Genomic DNA, 8,004 nt, shown 5'->3' on the forward strand with positions numbered 1-8,004 from the left:
GACAGGCTCTTTATAATTTTTCTCCATCACCTTTAATGCGTAGGTTTTATCTTTTTACTTTTACTATCAGTACTGTAAAATGGCTACTACATCTTTGGACTTTATCCCACATAGAAATATTTTTAATTTGAAAATGAATATCACCCCAAAGTCTGCCTGTATCCCATTAGAAGGAAAAATATAGAAAATTGAGGGAGTTTTTGTTGTTGCTGTTGGTTGTGGTTTATGCTTTGGTTGGTTACTATCCTGAATATTATCAGAAACCTAACTGTAAGGGATAGAGAGAGAAACTGGAGTTGTGGTAGCTGGGAGTATTGCCACACAACAGACAAGCAGTCAAGATACCTAACCATTGTAGAAGAAGGAAAGAAACACACAGTGTACTTTTATTTTAAAAAATCTGGTGTTGGGGGGGTGCATCTAATTTAGATGGATGATTAAAGATGAGCTAAAGAATTAAGCTGAAACCTGGAGGATGAGAAAATTGCTAGAAAAGTTAATTGAAGAGGCTATGATAAAAGCTGAATCCTCATTAGCCACAGTAGCGTGTTAAAACATGCTAAATTTTTTTAAAGGTAAGAAGTTTAACTATGCTCTTTAGAAATAAGGAGGCAAAATCAGAAGAATCAACTTGAAGAGCTGAAAATTACTGTATCTAGGAAGTATGAGTTGTATGTGGGAAAGACTGGAGCAAAGGGACTTTTATAGTCCTTCATGAAACTTGACTGTTTGAAAGGAAGTTTGAAAGAAAAGAGGGACTTCTATTTTGAAATCTTGGTAAAGAATGGCTGCCACTAAGCAGAAATTTATTCTTATTTTCCCCTATGAAATAGGAAACTTTAGACTTTTAATTTGGGAGAGTTTAAGAACAAACAATGAATAAAATCTGTCATGGCTTTCAAATGGAAACTGTTAGCAAAATGAGTAAGGTTATCAATCAATTAGATTAAGTAAATTACACATGGAAATATACTCTTGTATTTTTTATGTAGACTTCAAAACAGATCTTCTGACACGTGCTAAAATGTATTTCTGCAGTGTTCTTTCCTGCTAGTCTTCTGATTTGGTCAGACTTTCATTAAGGTAAAAGTGAAAGTCACTCAGTCGTGTCCGACTCTTTGCAGTTCCATGGACTGTCCATGGAATTCTCCAGGCCAGAATACTGGAGTGGGTAGCCTATCCTTTTTTCAAGGGATCTTCCCAACTCAGGAATCAAACCAGGGTCTCCCACACTGCAGGCAGATTCCTTACCAACTGAGCTACCAAGGAAGCTCATTGCATCTGCTAAAAGCTGAACAGACTCTCACCACAAGGTGGTAGCTTTGAACACATTTCAAAATGTTGATTATGGACATCAAATGTTTCCAACTGAAGTGAACAGTGAAGACATCTGGTCTTTCTCTTCTGGTTTAAAAAATACATGTTCATGTGATCCTTGAAAGGCAGAAGAAATGCAATTTTTCATTTTGGTGGAAAAATGGCCTGTGAGATTAATAATCTCCACATGGCTGAAATTCCCAACTGAATTACAATGACAAAAAATGTGTCTTCTTATTGACTAGAACTCTTGTATACATTATCCTCCTTCATCATGATTACTTATCATGAGGCCCTTCTGGGCCACAAAATGAAGAGTGAGTGGCAAATCCCCCAAATGGCTTCATATACAATAGATGATTATGCCAGCACCAAAGACACTGATAGTTTGTGACAAGGGTGAAAGGGCTAGTCTGCTATGGGAATCAGCTCCACTCAGCCACTGAGACTACACGTAATGAAAGTCATGGCTAACTTTGCAAATGTACACCTTAAAGTTGCCAAAGAAAAATGAGCCTACTACAAAGCTAAAAAGAGTATCAATTCATTCTACCTTACTTTGAAAAGAACCCAAGCTAGACAATAGATGCAAAAATGCAATGAACCCCTGCATAGTCGCCTACATTTAACAACTGTCAATACTCTGTGCATTTTTGTCACTCTATTTTCATATTACCCATTTACATATCATGATTAATATTTTCTTGGACAAAGTTGAAAGTTAAGTAGCATATACCGTGACCAACATTTGTCCCTATTTCTGTGTGTCCCCTAAGAAGAATGGCATCCTCTTACATAACCATAATCCAATTGTCAACTTCAGGAAATTTAACATGGATTCAACACTATATTCCAATATATAGTCCGCAGGAAATTGTTCCAAAAGAGTAATTTTTTAAATAACCAATTTAATACTTAAAACAAGAAATACTATATTTTAGTATGATATAAGAATGTTAAATACATGAGGAAGACTTATTTAAATCAAGTTGAGTAAAACTAAGTAAACCCAAAGAGTAGAGAAAAAGTGGGGAACTGCTACTAAATTCCTTTTTAGAAAAGTACTCAACATCTTATTGAAATAGGAAAATTATATGACCAACTCTGAACTCAGACAGCCCTAGGAAGGCCTCGTGTCTCTTCTATTTATTAGCAATATGTCATTGAGCAAGTTGCATTACTTTTCTGTGCTGCAGTTTTGTTATCTGTAATAGAAGGGCAGTTTTATTTTTTTCCAAAATAAAAATTTTTAGAACATTAAAACTGACTTTATATGGTAAGTACATTTCCCAATGGCTGGAACTCAGTAGGTAGTTAACAAATTTTATCTTTCATTCCTAGCATCTTGAAAACTTAACTCTTCCCAACAACCTCCCTAAAACTAGTTCAGCAAAAGAGAATTTCTGCTCCAAAGTTAAACTTCATGGTTCACGATGCCATGTTGCACACTGGTTTCCAACTGAACGCTCTCATCCCACTGCCATCAAGGGGCATGTCACAGCTAATTATCTGTCATCACGCCCTGTTGCATAGGCAGTACCCTGCCTGCTGCTGCTGGGACCTCGGTGCTGTCTGTTGACTCATTTGCATTGCCTCCTGAGTGTCTCTGCTCTGTACGGATCACACAGAATGAAGCCCAGGGGCCAACTAGCAGGCCCATCTGAATTGTGGAACATATCTGAAGCCCCTCCTCATCACTTAGTGAGTAATGTGGGGGATGTTCGCTGGTCCACACACCCTGGCAATGCAGACGGTCATCTGCTGCCTCATCTGCTTCTCCGCGTCTGGGGTGCAGGACCAGATCGGCTGAGGAACTTTGCTAGCACTTATGCAAATAGCTATGGGAGTTCCTGGGTTTGGCAACATTTCCTTTCCGAAGTCTCATTTGCGGCTGCACCGTCTGCCTCTTTTGTGCTTCCACATTTTTGTGTGGAGACCTCAGAATACATCTCTCCCATATTCATGTCGTATTTATGTTAATACATTTGATCCACCCTGTTTAATGACTGTGATGTGTCTGTTTAAACCCTAAAAGAACATATTTTTAAGATACAATCAGGTTACATATAACTAGTTTTCCAAATTAAGGGAGAGTGTATTCTCCAATTTAGATTTAAAGTACATAAATAAAATGTTAATGCATGTATAGACATACAGCAGTGAGTCCGAAACTGTTAGGCATGCACATATAATATCATAATTCCGTAGCAATACTGTATTCTTCCAAATATATTACATCATACATACTTTAAAAAAAAAAAACACAAATTTGATTCAAATTTTTAAAATTATTTTCAACCAACTTCATAGTACGACTATGGAATCAGCGACAGCACATTAATAAATGACAAAGATACAATTTAATCTTGATATAAATTCTTATTCCATTAATGAAATTTCTCAACTTTTCTTCTTTTCTCCTTGTTGTGCCATAATTTTTTTTAATTTTTTTAAATTTTATAATTTAGGAGATACTCCTATAGAAACTAAATTCAAAGTTTGCTTTAAAAAGAAGGAAAAAAATAAAGATTTAGAAATAAGCCACCACTGTAGAGGAGCTTGATCCATAATATAAGGAACTGGGAAAAGCTCTGCAAATATGATACTTAAAACTGATTTCCTCTAGGTGGCAGTATAGTCCCAGAACTTAAACCTTAGCTGTAATGAAAAACTAAGAGCACCAAAAAAAATTGCTTATTACCAGTCCCTGCTATTTATACATTTGAAAGATTTTTTCTCTTGAAAACTAAGCTAAATTTACAACTGTGAATGTTCATCTGGAGATGACATAGTGGATTTTGTACTAGAAAGAATAAAATGTGGCTATATTTCAGCAAACATACATTGTTTTCCATATCTTTTTTGGCATTGTAAGATCTTAACATTCATTTTTGGATACTATAATTTACTTTCTTCTTTATATAGACATTAACATGGTTATAAAAACTCAATAAACTTTACCTTAGATAATTACTGATATCCTTAACAATAAATGGACTCAATTCAGTAATACCCACTGGCAGAGTCTTGAATTATATCTTATCACCAACTGTGTAGATTTGTTTAGTTAGACAAACAGAATTTTAAAAGCAACACAACAACATACAAAGATTCTAATGAGTATGTAGTTGATATGTATCCCAAAATGTACTGTATTGAAACACTAGAATCGCCAGTTCCTCAGCCATAAAAAAAATTCTTCTGTCTTCTCTGCAAATTAAGCTTCCCCAGTTATCTATATACCATCTTGATGCCTCCCAGTGATCAGACTCAGAATAACAGTGACAGGTCTTCACCCATAGATTTAGAGCCTTCCAGAAATTCACTACACCTTACCTTTTCATTTTTCTCCAAACTTTATTTTAAAAACATCAAATCCTCAAAACACTGAAAAAGGAAAACAATGAAACACTTCATTCATTTCACTAGTTACTAACATTTTATGACCTGTTTTAGCTCTCTAAACAAGCACTTTGGCATTTAATTTTAAGTAGAACATATTTCTGAGGAATAGAAAATTCTTGTTAATCAAAAACTTCAGTGAATGTAAATAAGCCTGACAGTTATTCATGATGTCTTCAGTATAATTTTTATTCTATATGACACATAAAGGGTCCCTGAATATATGAGTGTGTCTAGTTGGCTGCTAGGATGATTTGTAGCCAGAAAGGGCTGGAAACCTGAATCAGACAGATAAACATACAGCGCAATCACGAAACACTAAGAGGATCTTTGCAGTGCCTCCAGAGCTCGCACTACAGAGCAAGCACAACCTCTGTCTCCTCTGAACATTCAGATCCCCTCACGATTTACACCATTAACATTACTCTGTAAACTGAGGAGGGAGAAATTACAGAGAGGGCTAGATGGCCTGGGTTACCGGTCTGTACAGGTCTGGAAGACATCACTAGAAAATTCAGAAAAAAAATGGTTCTAATGACCTTACAGACAACTACTGGCGAAATGTAGAGGGGTCTCTCTCCGATCAAATGAGATGAGAATTTTTTTTTTTTAATGAAACTAAACTCTATGATAGAATTAAAGCTGTCTATTAAATGAATACATTGTATATTTTTTCATTAACAGTCTGAATGGCTGACAAATGATTAGCCTGTGCTGGGCCCTAAATCTCAGTCCTACTCAATTTGCTTCCATAGCTCTGTGGCCAACTCTATTGACCATGTCTTTCACCGTTAAGGTGAAAGTTCATGTATCAAAGTTCCCCAGAGAGTAAGATTGAAACTATGCTCACTTTTTTGGAAGGCTTTATTTTGCACTTTGTCAAAACATATAAAGAAAAATGTCTCTCTCTGCCTAAACAAAAGCTTTTTGGTTTTTGTTTCTTTCTAATAACTCAGGAGATCTCTACATTAATTATGTTATGAGTTTAAAATTCTGTTTTAGTTTCCCACTTGCCTCTTAACAAATCACTACTACAAAACTGATGGGTTTAAAACAACACAAATTTACTCTCCCACTTTCGGGAAGACAGATATCCAAAAGCAGTTGCACTGGACAGAAACTGACGTGTAGGCAGGACCATGCTTGCTCCCTTAGGGAGTTTTAGAGGAGGATCCCTTTTCTCGTCCTCTCTAGTTTCGAGAGTTTTCCTCCCTGCTTCCCTTGGCTCATGGTCCCTTCCTCCATCTCTGTAGCCAAAGCATACACGTTCTTGCTCTGATTTAGCTCTACCACCTGGCCTTCTTCTCCTCTGTCAATCTCCCTCGGCCTTTCTCTTAGGATATTTCTGACCGTATTCAGAGTCCTCTCAGATAATCCAGGATAACTTCTCCCCATGTCAGGATCCCTAACTTAATCACAACTGCAAAATCCATTTGTCATAAAAGGTAACATTCATAGGTTCCAGCTATCAAGATCTATCTACCACGGGAGGCTCTTTCTCATCCTAGCACAAATACTTTCTTTGTATGCCCATTTTGGGAAATTGGCTCAGTTATTACCAACAGAGAAAAATGAAGCCAGCTCCAAATTTTTCATTTTTCTTAATTAAACTGCCATGAAAAGCTTATACTTAGTCTCTTTTCTGGCAATGAGAGAAGATGCTGAATCAAGATGGTAAAAATTACAGGATTCTGCTGTGTCTTCATAAATCTTCCATCTGTCCGTCATGCTCCATTGGCTAAAATTCCAGGCTCCCAATGCAGGGAGCCCAGGTTTGCTCCCTAGTCAGGGAACTAGATACCATGTGCCACAGCTAAGACCCAGCATGACCAAATAGATATTTTTTAAAAATAGACTTTCATGGAATCAAGATGGCTTTATTTGTCACAGCTTTCACAAGAAAACTAACCCACTTGCCCTCATTAAAACACCTTTCAGAATTAAGGAGGGTCCTGGGGGGCACCCACAGTCCACTGCTCTTTGCAAAGTACAAATTCTCCTTAGGTCATCTCAACCATTCTTTATGCTACTAATTCCCAAACTGTCTATAGTTGACCCTAGCCACTGCTGTGAGCTTCAGTTCCATATAATTAGCTGCAGGTTAAACAAATCCATCTGCCTGAATCTCAAGAACTTCAAACTCTATATATCCAAAATGGAACTATTTCTTTTCTCTACATTAAAATGCCTCATCTTCCTTTACCCTGTGACTCAGTTAAAATTACCACCATCTATGAGAAGTTTAGGCAGAAATCTTGGAATCATTTTGGGTTCTTCCTTTCTCTTTCACCCTCCAGTCAGCTACCCCATCTTTGTAATTCATCCACACCATCTCTGCTCATTCATCCTCCAATTCTCTCTTTTTCTGATCCTTTTAACACTGACTATGTAAGAAAAGTCTTAGATATTTTCACCTTGTGACATTTTCAGTATATTAACAAGGGGAAAAAAGCCAAATCAGTTATAAAATGTAGAGTATATATTAAACACTTAATTTGAATAGAGTTCTCAAAAGGGAACTTCCCTGGTGATGTAGTGGCTAAGACTCTGTGCTCCCAATACAGGGATTGGGGTGGGGTGGTGGCCAGGTTCAATCCCTGTTCAGGGAACTAGATCCCACATGAAGCCAACTAAAAATCCCACAGGCCACAATGAAGATCAAAGATCCCACATGCCAGAACTAAGACCCAGTGGAATCAAATAAATATTTTTAAAAATGCATGTGAAACTGTGATTCATGAGACAATTACAGGTCTTACAAAAATTCAGGCTATATTACAAGAAGTATAGCTAATATTGGAACATGAATTTAAAATCATTTGATACTGTATTCTTGCAAACCTCTCAGTGTTTATCTGAGTCTGAATGTATTATCTCATGTGGAGATGATATTTAAAAAACCTATACTTGAAGTCCTTGGTGAATGTGAGTGCAATAGCACCTGGCCTTTCTGTAATTTCCCTCTGCACTGCCTCTGAATCATCAACGGTGAGGTTGGAGATAGATGGGCCCCTGGGCTGAACAGCTGGTGTTCATGAAATGAAGTAAAATTGAAGCTTTGTTCTTACCTAGACACTCCAAAGACAAAGCTAGTGGAGAAGCTGAGCTCTGAAGAAACAGAGAGATAAGAGGACCACTCCTGAGGTCAAAGAAAACTTCACTGTCTAGTCATTTTGTTAATTTCTACAACTAAACTTTAAAAATCAATTTTATTTGAGGCACAATTTATATGTAATAAATAGACACCGTCTAACGTTAAAAACAAAAGAAAACAACAACAAAAAA

This window comes from Ovis aries, chromosome 2 (genome assembly GCF_016772045.2).
Source record: "Ovis aries strain OAR_USU_Benz2616 breed Rambouillet chromosome 2, ARS-UI_Ramb_v3.0, whole genome shotgun sequence".
NCBI lineage: Eukaryota > Metazoa > Chordata > Mammalia > Artiodactyla > Bovidae > Ovis > Ovis aries.